We start from the raw sequence: 24,813 nt of genomic DNA, 5'->3' as shown, positions 1-24,813 counted from the left end.
TTGGATTTTTTAAAGTGCACAAATTGATGTTCTGCCACTTGGAGAATGTTTTAAAGATACCAAGACTTCAAAGAAAAACAGTGTGGGTAAATCAGATGCAAACATTCCTGTATCCAGACAGTAAAATTAGTTTAGGATTTCCTAGGGCAATGCTAAATTAGAGGATGCTCTGGCATCAGGACAAGTACCACTGGTAATCTCTCTCTCTCTCTCTCTCTCTCTCTCTCTCTCTCTCTCTCTCTCTCTCTCTCTCTCTCTCTCTCTCTCTTTGGTATTGGAGGCATGGAGCTGGTGGCTGAGAGAGATATTTCAATAACTTGTAGAAATTCTTAAGTGTCATCAACTTCATGGATAGAATAGGTATATCCACAGGTAAGGATACAGCTGAGATTTCTGAGTATCTCTGCCAGTGTTATGGAAAGTTGTTGTCAGTTTCTAGTCCCTTGGAATTTGGATATCATGTGGCTTTCCTGGCCCTTGCTATTCCTTCCTGCCTTCCTATTTGGTCATCAGATATCTTTCTCCATCTTACTGTAGGGTAAATCAGGTCTTGAAAACAGCAACGTGTATTATACCCGATAGCTGAAGCAGAAGCTGAAAGCATGTTTTTTTTTTTTAAATGAAGCCAGAGAGACGAAGTGATCTGCTTGATAATAAAGCTTAGCTTTAATGCCAGCTCCATGCTGTTACAGCATATTACTAAACAGCAAGAAATGTGGCACAGATGTTGTGGCGGCCATATTTTACACCATCCAAAAGGTCATGTCGCTTGTTATTACATTCGGAATCAATATTAAGTGAGCGTTCCAAATTTCAGCTGTCAGTTGAATTTATTGCTGCAAACCAAAACTGAAGGGTTCTCGACTGTGATTCAAGCAAGCTAACAAATTAACTAATATAAGGGCATGCCTAGAAGAAGCAGGTGACCCACGTGCCAAAGCAAAAGCTGGGCTCTTACATAGCTGCAAGAAAGGACTTGCTCTAACTGCCAATCAAAAGCAATTGCTACCTAGCTGATAGAAAGGAGAGAAGGGGAAAAGGAAAAAGAGGGGAAGTGAGGTAGGAAAGAAAGCCAAGCAGCTGAGGGAGCTATGGAGTCTGTTAGACATGTAGGGTTGAGAAGTCAAAAGGGGAAAAAGGGAAACAAAGGAAGAAGAGGGAGAAGAAAAAAGAAAAGAAAGGAATCTCTTTTGTTAGGTAGATAGAATATCCTCAGAGTAACTTAATAAAAATTAGGAAGAGAAAGAGAGGGAGAGAGAGAGAGAGAGAGAGAGAGAGAGAGAGAGAGAGAGAGAGAGGAGAACAGAGGAGAGGAGAGGAGAGGAGAGGAGAGGAGAGGAGAGGAGAGGAGAGGAGAGGAGAGGAGAGGAGAGGAGAGGAGAGGAGAGGAGAGGAGAGGAGAGAAGAGAAGAGAAGAGAAGAGAAGAGAAGAGAAGAGAAGAGAAGAGAAGAGAAGGGAAGGGAAGGGAAGGGAAGGGAAGGGAAGGGAAGGGAAGGGAAGGGAAGGGAAGGGAAGGGAAGGGAAGGGAATAATGAAAGGCGAGTGAGGTAGATGATGCACCAGAGGTCAGAGTCTTTGGATAAACTGTGTTATCCCACAGTACCAAGAAGCAGTACACCATGGAGTCTGCTTGCATTCCTAAATTTGCCTGATTTCTGGTCACCTGGCTTCAGCCCGAGCCTTGGGCATGGATACAATGGACCAAGAACTAGTTTGATTTCCTTCATTATCTTTTCAAACATCGTCACCTCAATCATGACTTTAGAGTCTCTGCCATTAGCTCTAGACATGATACTTTATTAGACTTTGTAGATGCCCACTTAATTCATTCACATGGTGCCCCACATAGATACCAGTTACCTGATATGATTTATTTGGGGAAAGTTAGGGATTCCTAGTGAATGGGAAGAAATCAAAGGTCACACGAAAGAAATCCTCATATCGAAAGGGAGATGCACTCTCAGATGTGCCATCCAGTGTCTCCTACATAGAGTGGGACCACAGAAGGTTGCCCACAGCAAGGCAGGAAGCCTGTGTGTGACTCTATGGACCCATGATTGCCTCTGAAATTATGTATAAAACATAAACTTCAAAACATCTCTGTCTGAGATGGATTCTTGTGCATCTGTTGAAGAACAACCATCGCATGAAAAGCGGGTGATGCAGGGCTGTGCCGAGGCTTCTTCAGATGCCAGTGTTCACAAGGCACCTTGAAAGGAGAAATAAGCAAGAAGAAATTAGGTTGTGTGGTCTACTGGCAGACAGAATTCCTCTCCTGACAATTTTCCTGCTTGAAAAAAAAGTCTCTGGAGATTTTGGACACATTAGCAAATCTCTAAACTGCTGATAATGTGGGGCTGAGGGTAACTAGGGCCCTCAGGTACTTTCTGCCAAAAGCAATGTGTGCTTTTCTTATTTTCTCCCATTCTGCCTCCCGTTACAAATGCCAGTTATGATTTCTAATTGACTTTACTAGACGCATCAAGAAAAACCTTCTGTAATTCTAGTAAAACAGTACTTCAGTCAAGGACTATTCATTATTCAAGATTCAATAAACATTTTTGAGTACCTACTTTGGGTACATCCTATGTTCAATGCTCAGGGATAAAAGATAAACAAGACAGGGTCCGTAGTCTTAGCAACTGAAAGAGAAGCAGCCACGCCTCAGGATGTCCAAGCCAAAGCCACAGTGTATACCATAGAATTCTGTGACCTTACACCCCACAGATTTATTTCTAGGAATTTATCCAAGGAAGTAGTGCATAAAATTATGCTTAAATGGATATTAATTGTATCATGGGCGCTGACAGCTAAATAAGTACTTGATGATTATTTATTGGATAAATAAGTATTAATATAAATATTTATAAGCATGGAATTGGGGGCTCTATGTGTATAACAAGGAGGACTAGTTAAATGCTACACATACAATTTGAAACGTTTTGAAAACATAATGTTACAAGGCTTACTCTCAGTGACACAGCTTTCCAAACTCATATTGCTAAGTAAAGGCAGCTTACGTTTGTAACATGAATTTTGATTATATGAAAAAATTCATATAAAAAGGGGGCTAGGAAGATGACTCTACAGGTCAAAGTACTTGCTGCCCAACCTAATGACCTGAGTCTGAACCCCAGAACCCACAGTGGAAGGAGAGAACTGCCGCCAAAATGTAGTTTGATCACCACACATATGTTGTGGCATACACGTGTGCTCTCAAAATAAATAATCAAGTAAATATAAATAATCCAGTACGGTACTCTGATGACCAAACTAAATGACCGAGAGTGAAACTGAAAAACAAAATATGTGTGTGTGTGTCTGCTGTCTGTATATATGCGTGTGTGCATATATGTGTATATATGTGTGTGAATTTGTGTGTGTGCATATATATGTGTGTGTGTGTTTGTACATATATGTGTGTGTATATGTGTGTGTATATATGTGTGTATATGTGTGTGCATATATATGTGTGTGTATGTGTGTTTTTACATATATGTGTGTGCATATGTGTGCATATATGTGTGTATATGTGCGTGCATATATATGTGTGTTTGTACATAAATATGTGTGTGTGATATATATGTGCGTATGCATGTAGGTATGCAGGATATCATAAAAATCAAACCATATGTATCAAAATAGTTTGTTCTCTCAAACATGTATAAAACTACTCTTATGATCATTAATTTTAAATTGCACTGGCCTAAAGGGGTCAGGCCCAGCATCTTTTATTCTGTGGGATTATATCTTTATGTCATAAAGTTCTTCCATAAAGTAGCATGTAGGGGGTTCCGTTCCAGTACTATAAAAAGCTTGCAAAGATATCTGATTGGGAATCCTTCTAGATGTGTACAGGTTCCCCACCAGCTCTTACAGTTGTAGCCACCCCTAATTTGACAGCATTGTTTGTAGCAATTCGCATGTGTTGGATTTTTTTCCCAAGGCGTGGAACTTAGGAAGAGCTTTGTTTTTATGCTATCTCACTGGTGTGTGCTATATTTAACTGAATTGTGAAAATAGATTAAAGTACAACGGGCATCAATAAGTTTTCGAATAAACAAAATTCCGAGGAGCAGGAGGGGGAGGATTACTAAGAAACAGCCGAGGGCCATGTGGCATGGATGTGTTTCTATGTTTCCCGAGAGCTGCGTGGTGTGGCCGAGTGTGTATGCTTTCAGCAAGTGTGTAGTAATTTAACAAGTCAGTCAAAGGAGAATGGATGAGGAGAACCTCTGGTATGAACACTAGCTAGAAGAGGGGAGCCGGCGATTGAAAACCAGATACCACCATCAACAGTGTGTGCCCGTGAAGGGGAAATTAGAACACGTTTGCATTCTGTCTGTTCTCCCGTATCATATAAACTCTTTGCAGGAAAATAATGTACTCTCACATACATATCACTCATTTACAATTGAAATTGCTGTGTGCCTAGAACTTGATGTGAGTCAGACAAGGCTTTCTTGGTATTCTTCGCAGCTGGATCTCCTGGCCTTGAATCTGAACTCGGTCTCTTTTTACAAGTGTAACTTTGGGAAAGTGCACTCCGGGACACTGAGTAGCACCTTAGTGTGTAACTGCAAAATAGAGATCGTCAGAGCAATGTTCAGCAGCTAGTAGATTTGTGAAAATAAAATAAAATACAGAAAAATCAATCCCCAAAAGGGCTTGCTGGGTTAAGTGCTTCTCTGTTTCTAGGTCTTTACCCTTATTTTTCTGAAGCCTCCACAAGGTCCAGCTTCTAACTTGTTAGCCAAAGTACATTGTACGTGGCATTCAGAGAGCAGTGCCAGCAATGACTGAGGGAGTGCCAGCATACACATGTATTTGATGCTACAGAAGAGAGGCTGGGGATTATAGCCCATGGGCTGCCTCTCTCCCAATGTCTGTTTTATAAGGAAAGTTTTCTTGAGACACGGCCATGCTGTTCACTTATCTATTAACTGTGGCTGTGGCCGTGGCCGTGGCCGTGGCCGTGGCTGTGGCTGTGACTTTTATTACACACTGCATCATCAGGCTGACAGAGAACTTAGAGCAGAGACCACATGGCCTACAGAAGGTAAAGTACTCCCTAGACCTCATAGAAAAAGGATAGCAACTCTGCTGTTGGGCATCCATCAAGATAGTGTCCTTGTGGTGGGGTGAAGTAAAAAGATTTAGTATGCTTAGGAAGGGGATTCTTAGAAATCAACCCTCATCATGTGTGCATGGATTATCTAAAAGCAACCAGAGCTAGGAATAAATACATACATACATACACACACACTCACACACTACAAAAATGATTCGGTAGACAGAGTTAAGAACTGATTGTCAAGGGTATCAAAGGTATTGTAGGTCTAGTCTGTTGAGCAACAGGGGAAGGGCAAACATACACGTAGCAAGGGTTCATTTGATGCTCTAAAGTGGCATGCACAGCCAGCCATTGTAGACAATAATCCCCTAACTGGGAAATTAACAGGTAGCTGTTGGATTAACATGGTTGTGAATAAACAGGGTCACAGTAAGAGCAGTGGGGTGGGGAGAGGAGATAGAAAATAAGTTTCATATAGTCCTTTAATCCTTATAACAACAATTTTCTACACTGGTGTGAAAGAAACTGGATTTCTCTCCTGGAAAATCATAGTAGGATATAGTCAACAGTAGAATTCTCAGAATTTCCAGAACTACAGTCTTCACAAAATGGGGGGGGGGGATTCAAATTGTGATTCCAAGATGGGCTAGTTAATCTGGAATAGATGTGTTATACCCTCTATCATGTGTGCTGAAATGTACAATTTCATGTCTTAGACACACACACACACACACACACACACACACACACACACACACACACACACACACCAACATGCATGCACATATGCACATGGACAGGCTTTACTGTATGAAAACTATCTTACTCCATCCGGATGCCTTCTGTAACAGTGAGGTCTCACCTCACCAGTTATCACCGTCTGATCTGACTTGCTCACGACCCAGCCCTTGGCTAATGGTGTAAGCAGTGTTAACGCATATCAGCCTGTCACCCTGAGCCTGGGCTTTCTTAAGAGTCCTTTATTGCAATACAGAACATCATCATGGTAATGAGGTGGAAGGAAAGAAGTTTCTATCTGCAATATAAAGTGAAAGAGAAAGGCACTCAGCATGCGGTGTTTTAGACACCAAGGAGACCCATAGTGGAGGTGGCAGCCCCATATGCCGGCTCGGGCCATTTCTGTGCAATTTCTTCAAAGGTCCCTGCTCATTGCAAAAGCCTCTTGTTGTAGGCAGTCTATGACAGCTTGCAAACAAGAAACAACAGCAGAAATAACAAAAAAACTGTAGTCACCACCTTTACCTACCTAGAACCTCTGTAGGATCCAAGAGGTTGGGTAGATGGGTTAGTGAGTAGATGGTCCTCCATGGCCAGGACCATGTGATGTAAGATCCCAGAAAGCACTAATGTGGTCTCTAAATAGTCTCCAAATTAGTTAGCCACATACACTGTGGGCTTGTATAAATAAGAATGCATTTATTCCCTGTCGTTCTATGTACCATGATTTATTAGGACCTACTCTTCCTTTGCACCTTTAGCATCTATAGCCTTACAATCTCTATCACCAATGAGGGTAAAACCACTTGGATCACAGACATCTAGGACCTGTCATTTCCATGGCTTTCCCCTTCAAATTGGAGTCGGGAACAAAGCCAAGACAAAGGAGGTTCAGAGAGTTTCTTTTCAAAGTGTTGGATAAGCCTGGTCATTGAAATCATCAGGAGGGGAGCTGTTGGCAGAGCCTGTTCTTTCTCTATAGCAACAAACGATAGCTCTATCTGGAGCCAAGACAGCGGGGCAGCGAGGAAGACCGTAGCCAAACTCTCGGCTGCTTACTGCACTTTTACCTCTGAGTGCCAATGGCATTTTCGAAAGGTCTCTCCCCGATACACCATCTTCTGTGTTTTATACTATCTGTTTATTGCTTTACTTCCTGTTCGGGAGTAAAAATGAATTTGCATTATTATTGTTAAGTTCCCCCAGTGTGATGGAGTAGTGAAGGAAAATCTTCAGAGGTACTCTTTTAAGTACAATGACTGAGTGGCTCTTTAAAAAATGAATATTCAATATTTGGTAAATGATAACGCCGGTGCTGTAGCACAAAAGTCAAAATTCTATTTGAAGGAGGTCAGCAAACAATCAGTGTGTGGAGGCCAGAGATTGGAGAACATATTTATTCGCTACTTCCTTAGCTCTGTAGCTAAGAGTAATTAATTTTATTTTTATTTGTTTCATTTTTTAAATTATGTACCTGGGGTACAGAATCCTCCCACAGAAGACAGAGGAGGGTATCAGATCCCCCGATGCTGGAGTTACAGAAGGCTGTAAGCAGCTCAGCTGGGTGTTGAGATACCAACTCTGGTCTCTCTAAGAGCATCAAGCACTCTTAGCCTCTGAGCCATCTCTCCAGCCCTAACAGCAATTTTAATGGCTGCAATAACTTGTTTGCTGATAGTAGAAAGAATATGCAAAGGAGATTGTGTGTGTGTGTGTGTGTGTGTGTGTGTGTGTGTGTGTGTGTGTGTGTGTGTGTGTGTGGTAATTCTAAATCCAAGGCGTTGAAGGTCTCTCTCAGAATTTATGTAAAGAATGGGGAAGATGAATCATCTTCTACATGGTTCTAAGTGTTCTTAGAATGAGGAAGCTTCTGCCATGGCTAGTTGGCCCAGATACAGGATTTAGCCTGTCAGTTCAGTTAGCTGCCCCTCCTCTCGTCAGTGATACCCACATATAGTCCTGGGAAAGTTTGGAGCAATATCCTCTCACCCACCTCAAAGGCTCTGGTTTCATCTCTGCGTCCAGCCCTTTGTGGTACACAGCCCTTTAGTTCCTTTAGCCCAGGCTTTATTGGACAATTCAAGGGAGGGAAAGATTTCAGTACTTAAGTGAAAAGGATGTAAAAACAACACAGAAAAGGGACAAGGAAGCAGTCAAACTGAAAAAGAGAGCAATTAAAGAGACAAAAAGTCCCCTTGGCTGCCTTTTGGGTACTTTCTTCATCTTTTCACCAAGGAATTGCTAGCTTTTAATTTTCCCCACCTCAGCTTAAAATACTGTTCACGGAAAAGAACGGTCCGCTATGGAAAGGCTGCTTTGGATTAACAGGCAAATGTAAGGGAGTAAAAGAGCTGTCAGGTTGTGGCCAACACAGACACTGCCCGCCTTGCTTGCTGGCTTATGCTGGACAGGAGTCAGCAAACCTGTAGCTAGGGCCTTCTTCACCCTACTGCTAATCAGCAGATAACAAGCCTCTTCTTGGCTTGCATTTTTTACGATCATCTGATGCACTTGATGTTTCTGCTCCTCAAAACCGAGAGAGCAGTTACTTCATTTTTCAAAGCACAAAGGATGGTGCTTTTAGATTTGAGTGAAAGCGCTGTTTTCTGCTCTCGCTGTGAAAGACGAAGCATCGATCAGATTCCCACTGTAAACAGGATTCCGCCCCCCCCTTCTCTTTTGTTTTTGTTTGTTTTCCACTTCATCCCCGTAGGATGGTTGTGTTCATCAGTGTAGCACGCCAGGTTCAACCCACTCGGCAAGTCCAAGGAGAAAGGGTCACGTGTGATGGTAAGGGCCAGGCTGGGGGGATGCTACAGGGCAGAAGGGAGCCATGTTTACGGATGACCAGTGGGCGCTGCGGAGCAGACCCACATGGCACCAGCCCCAGATTCCTCCACTGGGGAGCAGAAGATGACATTGCAGTAAGAAGGGTTTCTGAACCCCGGTTTAACAAGCCCTCTGCAGCTCCAGGTCCAATCCCCAGGAAACTCGTTAACGCAGTTAGTTGCCAGGGCAGTGTGCACTTAAGACAGGGAGAAAGTGCAGCCACTCCTCAGCCTTGTGGACGCCAAGGTGGCTCCTCCATTCATTAGCTCAGCCTGCTGACCTTACAAAGTTGCTCTTGGCCCTGGGAGAGCTAGGAGAAGTTGGATTCCAAACCGTTGGCTTGTTTCTGTTAAAATACTGTCGACCAATATCTGAAGGGGTTTTTGCTTATCAGCAAACCACTTGGTCCTGATGAGAAATAACACACACTCAGCAAGGCCTTAGTCAGTTTTAAGGATACAGTTTTAAGGATACAAATAATACTTGGGCTGGAGATAGGCCAATGCTTGCGACTCGATGAGAGGAAAGCTGGAAAACTGTGGAAGTGACTGAGGCAGCCACAAGTCAAAGCCTCCTGACTCTTGTGTGGATAGCAGTAAGAGGTTTCTATGGGCGATCATTATTAATCCAAATAAAACGGTGACAGGGATCCAGCAACAGGAGATACAATGGGTGAAAGAATCAGCGTCGAACTCAACTCTGGACTTACTTTGAACGTTTTAGCTTTGGACAAACTGCTTAATTTTTCAAAGGCTCCATTTCCTCTATGAAATGGGAAAAATATTAATAACATAAAGGTATTTTGGGTGCTCCCTCGCTTTCTTTAAATCGGGGGAACTACTTAGGACTGTTAAGGGAGATTCAAAGCAATAAGATGTGGGAGCACAGCTTGGAATGTATGCAGTAAGAGTTTAATGCTTGCTGCTGCTTCTCCCACTCCTCTTCCTCCTTCTTTTCCTGTAGTTTGATGAGTTTAACATTGACTTTTATGTAAATCGTTCACTTTTCTATTTCAAACTTAATTGCATATTTAAATAAGGTAAATTCTAAATGTGACTGCACAGCCAAGCCAAAGGCTAACATGGTTCCTGCCGTCTGAAGGTGTTTGGACCTAGTGGTCCCAGCTCACCTGCTTTTAACCTTCTCCACGATAGGGAGTGATGTGTCTTTCAGGTGCCAAAAATATTTTCCTGCCAGGCACCTTACATTTGCATTTGTCATTGTAATTCTTTTGTTCCAAAAAAAGGGGTGAAAAGAAGGTGAACAGGGATGTCACCCATTGGCAAGAAATATCAAAATGTGTACCACTATCTCTTCAGAGCATCACACTAAATTGAGAGCTTGCATTATTTGGGTTCAATTCAAGCTAGAGAATCCAAACCAGCAACGAATGATTTGTGACTCCCACTCAGTGTATTCAACTCAAAACTATTTCAATAAATCTAGGAATTCATCTATAGCCAGTTAAATTAAGTTTTTTTTTCAATTTGGAAGGAAATGGTGCCAAATTGATAAGGTCTTTTGAATTATTCTATCTAAATATACTTAATCTTCATTAATGCAGCCCTGTATGGTATTTTGAGCCAATCTGAACAAGAAAATTTTTCACATATTTAATTCTTAAAATAGAATTCCTGTTTTTTTTTTCTCTCTCTTTACTATACAGCCTGCCTGCCAAGATATGTATGCTAGAGGATTTATGTACATAGTAAGTTTTTCTCCTAAATTCCAGCCCACCCTCATTTCTGGACACATATGATGTGATTTAATACGACCATTGGAATGGTTTTATTTGTCCTCTTTCTTTTCCCTCTGTGTGCCATGTGAAGATAAGTGAACTACTCATTAGTACATACTCCATTTGGGGAAATTGTCTCAAGGAAGTTTCTTTCGCTCCTTTTTTTTCCCCTCCTTTGTTGATGTAGCTAATGAAACGATATGCATTTCAATTCCAAGGATCTCTGAATTCAGACCTAGAAAGCAGCTAACACACAATTGATTTCCAGCCCTGCAGGAAAAAGGGGAAGCAGTGGAGAAGTCAGATGGATTGATTGCTGAGATACAGGCCCTGTGGGATGCTCCGATAGCATCCATGTCTTGAATGTATGCACAGTCCCCTCATCAATAGAAAAATCCCCAGGATAGTAACTTTATAGAGTCTACACAGCAGTTTAAATAGGCAGGTGTGCTAACCATGGTTTAGCCCTCTTCAGATCTGCCTGGCCATTTAAAAACTGCCATCTTTCAGATAGGGAGGTAGGGGGTGGATGCTGGAGGAGTTTGGGGAAGGAGATGGGGTTGATTATGATCAAAATACATTGTGCTAGTCTAGAAGAATTAATGTAATATTTATAAATAAAAGAAGAAGAAACTGCCATATTTATAAATTCAGACATTGGGGTTAAGTCAGAGACAGACTTACTGAATGGTGGCCCAGAAGCTTGGCATGAGATTACTGGTTCAGAGACTCCAAGCTCTGGAGTTTAGGACAGTGGTTCTCAACTCTCCTAATGCTGCAATCCTTTAATGCAGCGCCTCGTGTTGTGGTGAGCCTATGTGGAATGATTCTGCTTATCATATTAGACAGGACTTTCTATCTCTTTCAAATAACCGTTGCTGGACTCCAACTGCTCTATCAAAAAACCAAGGGAAACCCATTGCTCCCATCGATAAGAAGAAGGAAGAACTCCAGCTAAAGTAGTGCCTGGATCTGGGTGTTTGGCTTCTTGGTTCTAAGTTCTCTGTTGACTTCAACACAAGATACAGTCCAGTAGGTCCAGGCTTCCATGGCTACCTTTCTTAATGATTCAGCCTGGTCATAGGGCAGCGTCTTTTTCTTTCCAAATACAAACTGCATGCTTCTCTGATTGAGTTTAATTGGAGTTAGTCAGGAGTCTTTTTCTCAATCAGTTGCTATATCCTGGAGCAAGGAATCTACTGATCAGCCAGGAGATAGTCTACCCATTGAAGGCCCTGATGTAGAATAGGATAAAAACTTGAGATCCAGGCATGATGGCACATGTTTTTAATCCCAGCACTTGGGAGGCAGAGGCAGGCAGATCTCTGTGAGTTCTAGGCCAACCTGGTCTACAACATAAGTTCCACAAATCCAGGGCCATTATTCAGAGAAACTCTCTCTTGAAAAAAATAAAACAAACAACAACAAAATTGAGACACAATCCACAAATGGGATTGGGACTAAACAGACAATAGCCACAGAGAGAAAAAAAGGTTATCTTTCATACTCTGTTCAGAGCCTCTTTTCCTACTGGGACCTACATATGGGATGTAGATGGTTAAAGTCCTAAGACCTTGTTTTAGAACCCTCTAAATCTATCAGAAGGAAAATACAAATCAGTATACAGTATAATTTCTTAAGTTTCAAATTCCAAAATCACAGCTTTCTGTTTTATCCTTCTTCTTGAAGTCCCAGGCTCTTTGCTAGGGATTAAACATTTGAGTAACTACCAAGTACTCCTCACTCAACAAGAAAGCATAAAGCTAGGTTTGCTCATACAACAATCTTGCAAAGCAGAGATGATCGTTCCAAGGCCCTGTGATCCTGTGTGCAAGAGGCAGGGCTGGGAAGATAGAGGGGAAGTCATCCAGCTGAACCAAGTCTCCCACAGAGAACGTTGTCTGGTTCGAGTTTTTGCAAAGTAACTCTTGAGAAGACATTGGTGCTTAACTTTTCTGGTTTCATTGAGAAATCTCTTCTCAAGTCATTAAGAGATGTTCCCACTTGTACCCGAACTGGTGCAACTGGAACTTGACTGGTGTTGTTTTTCTGAAAGGATCTGACTAGACCAAGACGATAGAGAAGTTCATAGCTAGCTGAATCTAAGAACTCTTATTTTCATCGTCCATCTGCTCAGCTGTGTCTCTCCTTTGACTCCGTATACAAGCAAGTTGGACATCTTCCATGTTTCCCTTTCTCAAATATGTGGAGCCTGACTCTCCCATCAGGAAGTTCCAGTCACATGGTCTACTGGAAGTCTCTGAGAAGACAATACTTCTCTGTCTAGTAGTCCCAACAAGCACGTGTCAGCCTGTATTCTCAGCTCTGTTTACTCAGTTCTGCCCATCACACATCTCCCTGACTTCTTTACATAGGAACATGTCAATAATACTTTCTTTGACAGTAGAACATACAGGTATGATCTAACTACCTAGGAATGGAAATAACCCTTAAGAACTGCATGGTTGCAAGTACAAGTAGTCTTTCCTCTGGTCATGGAGACTAGTTCTGAAAAGTACACATGACTCGAGTTATTCCCATGGACACAGCTCCTAATAAAAAGCCAGGAATTATTAGTTCATAGTACTGAGCATTGCATGAGAACGCATGTGGTCACTATATCTGTGACAGTTGACCCAGAGTCACACAGAGGACCTTGTGCCTTTTGTCCTTGGTATACTTACCAAAAATGATATCATTAATGTTAAATCTGTTTTGAATTATTCTATATGGCCATGATAATTAATGGTAGAGGGTAGTCCATGCGTTTCCTATTTTAACAATTTTGACTTACTGAGGAAACCATGTGCTTGGTTATAGTCTTAGTTTTAATGTTGGATAATAGATTCCGATCCATCCGCAATTACGGATCGTTGTTGGTCTTAGGATGCTTTACTTTAGCTTCCCCTCTACAGTGATTTTTGGGAGTATTACTTAAAGTCACGTGATAGGTTCAAGGTCTTAGCATGGTACCAGGGTACGTGAGAAGTATCACCAACCTGTGATGTGAGTGGTTTTCCTTCAAAGATCTTTTAGACGATGAAATTCCTTGAATGCATAAATCATAAACTGATTTATGATAAGGAATTTCTTCTTAGGAAGTCTACTTTATAAAGGAAAATATCTTGTTTACAGTTCGTTGCTGTGGTACAGTTGGTGGTGGTATTTATTGATGGTCTCCTCAAGCCACAGCAAGGCACTTAGCAAGACCTTGAAAATAAGAGAGATATCTAGGTCCTTGGACTGTACCAGTGGCAGGTCTCATCATAGGATGAGTCTTCTACAAACCTTTTTATAGGTTATTTATTATTTAAGGCAATGTTACTTTTGGTAACCGAAAACCTACACCACCAGAGACTGCTTCTACATTGGCCCAGTTCTGGGTGCTGTCCTCCTGATGATCTTTAAGAGGCACTGTTTCTCTTAGACCATTCAACTGTGGCAGAAGAACAGTGCTTCCTAACTTTGGAGCCTGGAAATGACAGACATCATTCCCCTTTCATAAGTAATCCTGTTGCCCTACCTAGATGCTTGTGAAGCAGTTTGAGTTCTAGCAAATTCTGTTCCTCCTGGAAAGTCAGAATTGCAGTCTGTATGGTTCGTGTTGGCCACATGGGCCTCAACTCTACTGCTGTGCTTTTTACAACTAACGCTGAGACCTAGGATTTTGAGGAAGAAGTCTATGTCTCACAAACACTGCATCCTATGGCGAGTATGGTCAATTTAATAAAGGTGTCATAGTTGAATGATGATATTAATGAAGCAAAGAAGCTGAATAGATCTCAGAAAGGATGGCAACAGTAAAAACTGCAAATATTTGACCCCTTACGCTTCTTTTCCTAACCCCTGCCCAAGGTCTCAGTGGCCAACATCAAAATGGGGTCATCACAGCTCTGTCTGAATGAGTACTCAAAACAGACTCTGAGTACAGAAAAAGTCAGTGTCTACTTTGCTTATACCAACTTCCTGTGTGTCTACCAAGCCAATCCATGTCTTCCTTGGCTTGTAGCAGGAAAACTGACACTAGTTCCTAACAGGTTCAAGAGTGGACCCCAACTTTTCTCCTCTGGACATCCCAGGCAATCTTGCTTTTTCCTGATCCATGGAATAGTCCTCCTCCAGGGTGGGTAGTCTCTCTTTCCCTCCATCCTTCCCCCCTCCCTCCCTCCTCCCTCCCTCTCCCTTTCCCTTCTCCCTCTCTTCCTCCCTTCTTCCCTCCCTCCCTCCTTCTCCCCTTTCTCTCTCTTCTCTCTTCTCTCTCTCTCCTCTCTCTCTCTCTCTCTCTCTCTCTCTCTCTCTCTCTCTCTCTCTCTCTCTCTCTCTCTCTCTCTCTCTCTCTCTCTCTCTCTTTCTGAGACAGTTTCCCTGTGTAGCTTTGTCTGTCCTGAAGCCCACTCTCTATATCAGGCTGTCTCACAGAGATCTGCCTGCCCCTATCTTCTAAGTGCTGGGATTAAAGGCATGTGCCACCATTGCCTGGCTAGGTTGGCCACTGTCAATGTCCTGTTTTTTGTTTGTTTGTTTTTTGATGACTATTATAGCAACTTTGATGACTATTATAGCTTGAGTTGCCCCTGTTCCCTTTGAATTTTTGATAAGCCAACTTACTGTGTGGTCTCATTTGTATATTTTCAAACCCAGCAATGTTCTTTGGTCCCCCATCCCTAAGGAAAATGTGTACAAGTACTTGAGCACATGCATTGTGCAGTCAGAGTGCCCATCCTCCAGCCCTTGTTCAGATACCAGCAGGGCAATATGGGACTTTTGAAGTTGTTTCATTTCCAGACGGTTTTTGAAAGAAAAAAAAAATCATACTTAGCACAAAGCCTGAGACATAATGCCTACTTGATAAAGGTTAGCCAGCAGTATCTTTATTGCAATTGCCTATGTATTCCTACTTTAAATGTTTAAATGGGTATTCTATACCATTGTAGCCCACAGATAAAGAAATGGCATCAAGAAGTCTGAGTTACCCATTGGTTGGTTTCTTGATTTAACTTCTAGTTCAGTTCTTTGAGTGTATTTTTTGTTATTAGCAGACAAAATAAAAAGCAGGCTTAAAAAATATATGATGAAGCCATGCCCTGGCTTTGATGCCTGCGCAGGGCTTCCATTCTGTCAGTGTGATTTCTCTGCATGGATGGATGGCAGAATGCGGTCTGTTTCTTAGACTGTTTAAAGCCAGGCACAAAAGAAGTCACACTGGCCGAGTCCACAGCTGGCAAAAAAATGGAAGAGGCTAAGCTGGTGAAAGAAACTGTTAATACAGACCAGAAACTTTTTAAGCTATAAAAAGGAACATGCCCACTGAAATTCTGAAAGCAGAAGTTTTATTTGGGTGAAACGATGTTCAGCTCTGCATGATTCCGACTTAGAAAACGCACACGCTTGCCTTCTCCCTCTGCCAAAGCATCAGATTTTAACACAGAGGCACCAAAATAGAGAGAGAGGAATAATGGGCCTTCAGATGGTATGTGCCCCAAAGCAAACCGAGCCACATACATGCTGAAGTGCTCGTACCTTTCAGAGAAGAAAAGACAGGGGGCTGTGTCTCTAACCCGTGGACCCCAGCACCGCCTCTGCCATCTTGCTCCATCCCTAGTAGCCAGGGACAACAGGTGAAGAGATAACAGATGTGAAGAGAAGAGGTATGGCTTCTAAGTCACTTGCCAGCACACCTCTTTTTTGTAACCGCCTCTCTACCTCATCCCCACAAAGAGCACACACCCTAAGCCCCGAGTGGGCTACCAGGCAGCATTGTCTGACAATACAGTCTCTCCATCAAATGCTTTCAGTATTGAACACAGAATGCTTCTCTATCTCTGGCAGGGCAGACATTCAACGACCTCATGGATTTTCCTTTATGTGTAATCCAGTGAAAAATATGCCTTTGTCTTTCATTTCTCACCCCAAACCTTAGAACAGGACTCAAAATCTCATGGCCATTCACATCACTGCCAAAGGTTTCTATTTATCTGAGTCTACAACATATCAATAACTGCCCCCTGAGGGGGCATTGGGCTTGGATTGTAAACCCCAAGTGTCTAAGGAGAGAGTCTCTGTAAAGTCCTTAGAATTTATCTGGTGAAGCACTGCATCTTTAATAAAAACGGTCTCTAGTGATGTTTTAGCTAGAGTGCTTCAGGGTTTTTGTGTGCTTTTTAATTCCCTTTAGTACACTGTAAACTCTTAAACACCAGGACTGTATTAGGTATTCTAAATATATATACCTTTACATACCTGTGTATTTTATGTATAACATAACAGACACATATATTACTTTTGGAGATGTATGAGTATTCTATACAGTACATAGCAAGTGCTGGAATGACATGTAGTAAGGTCTTAGTAGACATATATTGAGTGAATGAGTGAATGACTGGGCTATTGCACAGAGCATAAACCAAAAAGAAGTGGAACTCAAGGTATCAACAGCGAATCTCAAATTCTATAGTTAGAAACTGAGAAGGGAGTTTTAGTCTTGATTTTGGCTTCCTCTCACTGTTTAAGGGAGCAAACCTATTTGGTATAACTTCTACACTGGTTTAAAAAGGATGACTAGAGTTGGCCATATTTAAAAATATTCTTGACCCCAGGATATCTGGATTTCCAGTGTCCTTAACCCAGCCTGACAGGTGATCTGTGTCTCACAAGCAGGTGGACTGCAAAGACAAGTGACTGCCAGACTGAGCATTGTATAATGTTTCTGGGAACCCAGCTTTTCCTTCGGTTTTTCAAGACAGGGTTTCTCTGTGTAGCCCTGGCTGTCCTGGACCTCACTATGAAGACCAGGCTGGCCTTGAACTCAGAAATCCACTCCCGAGTGCTGGGATTTAAGGCAAGTGCAACCACAGAACCAGGTTTTCCAGCATCTCACATTGTCGCCCCCAAAGGGGAAAGATGAATGCCACTTGCTGCTGAATAGCAAGCTCTAAATATTGTGTTACTCACAGTGAGGACATGAATCTACCAGATAAAGATGAGTGAAAAGTCAGTAGAGATGGCTACAAGTCTCGTAGCCTGCCGTATACAACTCTGGGGGGTATCTTCCAGCACTGAGAATCCGCAGACCTTAACTTTAGCAACTCCAAGTCCAGGCATCCCAAGCCTTCTGGAAGCTTCTTTTCAGCTCAGTTTTCCTTTTAGGGGAAAATAAGGTAATGGCTAGGATGATGTCTCATAGCCTACACAGGGCCAGCCATCACCTCTGGCTAGAAAGCTAACTTAGGGGGGAAAAAAACCCATCCCAATCAGAGGTATCAGGAGATAAGACAGCTCCATGTGGCTCTAGAGGGTTCCTTGAGAAGAGAAGACGACATGCTCTGTCCACCTCACTGACTCTAATAGCTCCTCGGGAGCCACAAAGAGCAGTTGCATCCATCCTTAAGTTTGGAGACTTTCTCTGAAGCTGGCTTCACACAATAGAATATAACGGCTCCCCGGGAGTGGTTACCAGAGGTCATATAAATCTGCATGGAGGGCTTTACTGCCTTTTCTTTTCTTTCTTTTTTTTTTCTTTTCTTTTTTCCTTTTTTTAAGGTGACTCATTTTTACCCCAGGAGGTAAGAGTCTGTTAACAGGCATTTGCATGATAATATCCATGTCGACATGTTCAGTGTTATGGAAAGAGTTGTTGTACACCAAGCACCGTTTTCACGGCTTCTGTAGCAGCTTTCTCTTCTGAGGTTTCCAGTCCTAATTGGGCTCTCCATTTTGTCTCTTTCCTTCTGCCCACTCTGCTGCAGGGAAAGCATACAGGGCAAGAAAGCCATTCTTTTCTGTACACCCACACTCCCTGGATTCTCCAAGAACATTAGGAAAAACATGTTCTTTCGGGCTTTTAAACGTAGGCAGGGTGGGCTGAAAGAACCTCTCCCCGTACTTAAAGCCCTGCAGAGATGTCTGCCCTTCATGGGCAGAATTAAATTAGGAGATGAAATATCAATATTCTTCCTTCTCCTCACCTTTCCTTTCTTCCTCCCATCCTCCCCTTCCCTTCTTTTTCAGGTACAAACTGAGCCTTGAAAACAGAGGGAAACCAGGTTCACATCTAGGCCCTACTACTTCCTACTTACTCAAAATAAATGGCATCTCTGTTTCTTACTTTTCTGTCTGGGAAGTGAGGGTGATAGTAGTAGCCTCTTTGGAAAATTGATGGAGGACATTTTTAATAGATTAAAGTATAAAACTGTAGTCATTGCATAACCATATTTAATAGGTTTTGATAAGTGCTTAATAAGTGTTTATTATTCTTTTCCAATTTTTACCTCTTCCCAGTTATTTTCTCTTCCTTTGGAGCCAACCCCATTTGTTTAATATCACATCTCTCAGACTGTAGATTGTCCCTAAGAAATAGCCAGAAGCAAACAGAATACAGGGAACTACATACAAACAAGGGTAGGGCAGCCCACCGTAACTTTGTAACTCTTCCGTTTCACTTCCGCATGCACCTTTCTGCTTGCTTGGAGAGAAATATTAGAAAAATGTTAATAAGCCCTAAATTTGAGAAGTAAGAATAGAAAAATGATAGACAGTGAGGAATATCGCTTAGGGCTCCTCTCCCCAACAATTATTATTCCTGAATATTTAAATTCTATTTCTATCTACCTATTTAATTGAAGAATATATTACAGGAGGATATGTTACCCACCAGACCACTCTGAACCCAGATGAAATCGAAAGCTGTGACAGACCGGGTACGGTTAATGCCAGGACTACAAGTGGTGTGCATCTGCCAAAGAAAACTTGTCTGGGAGACACAAACATTTCCTTTGGACTTGGCAAATTACACACATATTTCAAAGGGGTTTCTTTTAGTGGTGAACTTTGAAGGGATATAAGTTGCACTGGCTTTGGTGGCTTAATTTGAATAGATGGTCAGCTGGTAGAAAAGCCAGGCCATCAGTAATTCCTTTAGAAGCAAATGTTGGGGGAATGATATGCTTAAAATGAATGATTCCCTTGTTGGGGAATGTTGTAGCTTTGCTTCTGGGTTCTGGTTAAGGGGACAATGTGGGGATCTCTAAGAGGGTTGAATTAGAGTGATACAGTAGGAACCCCGAAAGAAAATGATCAGGTAGGTGTCCTGGGTGAAGGGTTCCTTAAGGGAAAAGGACTGGGAGGAGGAAGAGGAGGAGGGGGAAGAAGAAAGGGAGAACGGAGAGGAGGAAGAGGAGGAGGAAGACAAGGAGGAGAAGGAAATATCATAGAAGTTAGACCTATTGCAAAAGCAGATAATTGCCATGGAGAAAAAGCTGCACTGTTCTTAGGAAGTCAAAGACGGGAAGGCACATTGAGATACAGCCACAAGGACTGGAACTCCAAAGGCAGAGAAACTAGATTCAGCCCAGCATCCTGCCCATGCGTGCATCCTGCCTGTGTGTGGGCACCATACAAACTGATGAAATCCAGAGGTCAGTCCCTAGAGCTATGCACTGCCTCTCCAGTTATAGCTGACTCTTAATGCCGTGCTATTTACAGGGGGTCGTAGTTATGGAGTGAAGAGGTTTAGATTGAGAGAGTGTGGTAGATGAACTCACCTAGTTATCTTTGCTAAATTTCTAAAGCTATTCTCAACTAAAGATTTATTGTACAGAATCAAGTCAAGGATCCAGAATCCTGAGTAAAGCTTATTGTCATTCTGACTTGAGGTCTGAGGATGGGGAGTGAATGAAAAATACAGCTAGCATGGGAAGAAGCGGTAAGAGGGGGAAGGGAGAGGTACAGGCAAGGCAAAGATGGACATTGGTGGAGGACAACACATCCTCATTCTGATGGAGACAAAGTGGTAACATCTTAGTTCAGATTCTGAAAGACTAATGTGTAAGTCCACGGAAAGAGCAGTTTTCAGGAGAGATCTGAGCAAGCAGGCAACTAGAAAGCCCCTTTTCAGTCAATCATTTGGGGGAAAGATAGTATTTTAGACTTGTTCTTCCCAGTGGTAAGTCTTTTAAATAACATCATCATCTGGTGATGGGGGGCTCATGAGTAAAGTTTAGGAGAATTTAAGGAAGACATCCCCCAATGGGTCGTGTCAGATTCTGCTGGCAAGTGACCCAGACACAGCTCCCACTGTTAGAAATCCAGAATTGGAAGTTCCAAGGGATGGGGAAAGCCTTGAAGGCAACTGTGAATGATGAGATGGAGGAGCCAAGGGAATAAAAAGCCCCAAAGTTAAAGGGAGGGGAGAACTCAGGGAGATGAAAATGAGCCGTGCTTTTAAATGCAGCTCCCATTAGCAGGAGTCCTACATATGTAACTGGGATGACTAATGGCCATCAAGAGAACGGTGTCACTGAAGTGATAGAGATAAAAGCCACATTTCCAGACGGTTGAGAAGAGAGGAAAAAAGAGGCTCAATGCACAGGATATTCCTTCTTTAGCTAGGGCAGGTCATAGTGGTGCAAGCCTATAATCTCGGCACTTGGGAGGCAGAGGCAGAGGATCAGGATTTCCAGGAAAACCTCAGTTATACCAGATTCCATTCAATGATAGCAATAAAATGAAGAGAATTTTTTTTTTTTTTTAGAATTAGGATGGCCAGTACTGCAGACATGTGTATATGAATAAGAACGTACTTGGGAGGGGCATTGCTGGAGAGATGGCTCCGTGGTTAGGAGCAGCTGCTTGTTCTTACAGAAGACCTGAGTTTGGTTCCCAGAAGCCACATGGGGTAGCTCACAACCACCTGTGACTTTACCAACAAAGCAGAGAACAGCGCTAAGAGAGATACTATGGGTGCCAGTGGAGTTAATGGGAAGGAAGCATTGTTCTCTAGAAAACAGAAACAGAAATAAGGGTACCTGTAAAGAGGCTGTTTTTGTCTCAACTGATATCATCGTCTCATCTCAGCCAGGGCCGACACCTATCTAATAAGCCCTCTTCCTCTCTTGGCCTATGTTCTTTGTGCACCTCTCCCCCTGAAAGACCTCTGTGAGCCATTGTTCTTTGGACGAAGATCAAATTCCTACAAGAGTCTACGTGAGCTGGGCAGTGGTGGCACATACCTTTAATCCCAGCACTAGGGAGGCAGAGGCAGGTGGATTTCTGAGTTCGAACCTAGTCTGGTCTACAGAGTGAATTCCAGGACAGCCAGGGCTACACAGAGAGACCCTGTCTCGAAAAACAAACAAACAAAAAGAGTCTACATGCCATAAGCTCTTCCCCACCCGCAGTCTAACTCAGAGCACCTCTCCTCTGTGTCTGCTGCTCCCAAGCACATTGGCTCATCTGCTGCTTCTTCCCATCGTTCCAGTGTCTCCCACCTTTCAGTCTTTGAGCACACCACCTGCTTTTCCTTTTCCTCCTTCTGTCCTCCCATCCCATCCTACTGTTCTTGGCTCAGTTATCTATTCTAGATGAGGAATCCACAATTTCCCTGTCTATGTAACCGTTGTCATATCTATGTATGTGCCTTTTTGTGAAGTGTTTGTTATAGTTCATTTGGTCTGTGTGTATATGAGAGAGAGAGAGAGAGAGAGAGAGAGAGAGAGAGAGAGAGAGAGAGAGAGAGAGAGCATGTGCAGGCAGGAGTGGGGCATGTGTGAAGCTATTTGATGGGTGTGTTTCACCTTAACAGTTGAGACTTCCTTGAGACTCTAAGGGTGCCTTGCCTCTTCTGTATCTCCTTTGTATCAGCCTGGAAACAGCAACTAGAATATGCAAATCACACGTTTATTAGAACTTATTAAGATGGGCTGGCCACGTACAAGGATTCCAATAGCATCTCTGGGATTGGCCTCTCCAGCTGTCTTTCATGGTTTTGAAGCAGCGGGAGTAATCCTGTCTTCATCCATACCATTAACAGGGCATTTGTCAATACAAGTCGAGAGCTGCCTCTTACATATTGGAGCTATATAGGAACTGCTCTCCGTTTGTCACCATTCCCTATTGAATACAGTGCCAAGAAGTTGTTAGTGTCACTAAGGAAGCAGGATCTCTGCTTCTTATTAATTGTGGCCTCACATTGACAGTTGTCTAACCATTTTTGCTGGGGTGAGGATTTAGTGATTGTCGGGTGCAGAAGGACGCTCTCAGGGTTATCACATCTACTCATTCGAAGCCAAATCCATGCCAAGTTCTCCGGTCTGACACTTCAGTGTGGGAGGTGCCACTTGATCTCCAGAGTCCTGACCTCCTTTTTCTTATCCCGTTTGCTGCTTCCTTGCATTAACTAGGAAAATGGCATCCCCTTTAATGAGCGGAAATATTTATCCCCTTTAACTGAACAGCTCTTAGAAGCAATTAGCATTTAGGGAATTTCTTGTTTAGAAATAATGTCTGCATGAAATTACCCATTATGGACTAATTTGAAACTGGAAGATAGATGCTCATTTTTCCCCGCAATAGCACCTGCAAGCATTTGTGGGAAAGGGGCTAGCAACAGCGTGGCTGTAAGCCGCCCTTTTCCATCGCCGTGTTCATGCATGCTGGGTAAACAGAAACCCTTTGACATGCGAGCATTTCAGAGGACGAGGAATATGTTCCTTTCAAGTGCTGCTATTTACCTGTCATTTTGGATCTGAAGGTTGAGTAGACTCTGTGTGTCATAATTAATTCGTGTATTGCCTTTTGGACACCAACTAGGAAATAAAGAGTGACATTATATGTCAAAAATGAATCCTATGTCAGAAAAGGGAAGGAAAAGAAATTTATTGCTGAATGGCAGCTTCAGGAGGAAGGGGGAAATTCTCTCAGAATTAGTTTACAGAGGACACACAGACTCCACAAAACAGCCTGCATATAGTTGAATTGGAGAATTATGACCAATTGGTGGCTCTGTCCAGAATGACTGAACACAGCTATGTGAATACAGGTTGAAGATCACCAGTCCAAATGCCGTCAGAAAAATCTCAAAAACTAAAAATATTGAAGTGTCAGTGTAATTGTACAAATGAGAGAAAGCTGGCAATTTTGTGTTCTGTACACAAAGTAATCGAGCTATATAAAATTATTCTGGGAGTATTGCAGTAGGTATATATGAGAGAAATGTATTTGGTGTCTAGACTTGGGTTCTACCTCTAAGTTATGACATTATATCTTTGAAAATATTCCAAAATGTGTATTTGTGGGGGGAGCATGTGGAAGGGGTAAAAATGTAAAACATTTCTGATACCAATCATTTCAGACAGGAGTTCTTTCATTTAGACAATGCATTTTAGTGAATAGTAATTAAATTTCAGAGACTATGCAAAATGCCTTCCTTAACTCTTCTCAATAGTCCATTTTGCTGAAGAAAGATGTGGGTAGCACTGGCCTTTAATCCCAGCACTCAGGAGACAGAGGAACTCTGAGTTCAAAGATACCCTGGTCTACAGAGAGAGTTCCAGGACAGCTAAGGCTACACAGAGAAACCCTGTCTCATAAAACTAACAACAACAACAACAACAAATTGATGCGCAAAGTTATTCAAATTTATTCAGCTACGGAATGGAAGAGTTGGGACTTAGGCCAGCTGACTCCAGAGTCCTAGCCAGAGTCGTGACATCCCAGCCACATAGATGTCACGTTCAACATCAGCACTTGAAGCCAAGGCATTCTGCTCTCAAGTGTAATCCTAATCAGCTGTCTAGAGTCTAAAGACTCTAAATGGGTCATGCCTGTGAAAGAACCCTTCTGAAACAAAGAAACCCAGAGTCAGTCACCTACACCACACTCAGTACCCACCCATCACGTGGTGTTGGGCTTCACTCTGATTGGTAGGGAAAGCCTACACCGTACTATGTACTTCCTATCAGGAAATGAGACTAGACGGTCCGTGTAGGCCAAGCAGGGATGAGAGATGAGAGGGACACTTTTCTGTGGGTGGCGCTGATTGACTAGGGCTGGAAGTAGTCACAGGACAGCAGCAGGCAGAAGATGTGCCAGCACTTCGCAGACTCTGCATTTTTGCCTAGGGCCGGCCTTGCTTCAAAGCGAAACTTCCACCGAGAAACTAAATAAAGGAAAAAGAAAAGCCAAAGAGAACAAATTCCCATTTAGTCAGCTTTTACTGTCCTCCGAGGCTCTGTGTTTATGCTAGATCTTAATTATGCTGCTTGTCAAAGACACAGTAAACTCCACTGTGGTTGAGGGAGCGATTTTATCTTTTTATCTTTACAGTCAGAAAAGGACTTAGTATTCTGAACCCTACTCTTGATGAGCTTCAAACCTGGAATAAAAGAACGTTTTGCTCTCCTTCCCAATTGGCTTTGCAAGCCATCCATGAACACCTAATAAGGAAGTTTGGGCTATGTTAGGAGTAGCCAGTGCCCAGGTGGCCTGAGACAGAACCATTGAATGCAAGGGGACTACATAGACCAGTCCCTTCCGGCATCCCCACTCTTGGCCCTTTTCACCTGCCCTCCAAGCATCCATGCAGGACTTGTGATCCACATTCTGGGACACGCATAACTGCCTCCTCCAAGCAGGGTAAGTATGAAAAGTCCTCCTTGG

General features: G+C 42.6%; 1 protein-coding gene across 18 annotated transcripts in view; it reads left to right on the top strand.

Annotated features, from left to right (window-relative positions):
- The window catches only part of Tenm2 (teneurin transmembrane protein 2), a 1,230,398-nt gene that overhangs the window by 760,272 nt on the left and 445,313 nt on the right, over positions 1–24,813 (top strand). Inside the window, exon 1 of one of the 18 annotated variants that reach the window (XM_030245996.1) lies at positions 1,518–24,789. The exons of the other annotated variants lie outside the window; for them this stretch is intronic. The gene's annotated coding sequence lies outside the window, so the exon portion shown is untranslated. Of the gene's footprint in view, positions 1–1,517; positions 24,790–24,813 lie in introns of those variants that run through there. 18 annotated transcript variants of the gene reach the window in all.

This window comes from Mus musculus, chromosome 11 (assembly GCF_000001635.26).
Source record: "Mus musculus strain C57BL/6J chromosome 11, GRCm38.p6 C57BL/6J".
NCBI lineage: Eukaryota > Metazoa > Chordata > Mammalia > Rodentia > Muridae > Mus > Mus musculus.
This window is presented reverse-complemented; position numbering and strand designations above follow the sequence as displayed.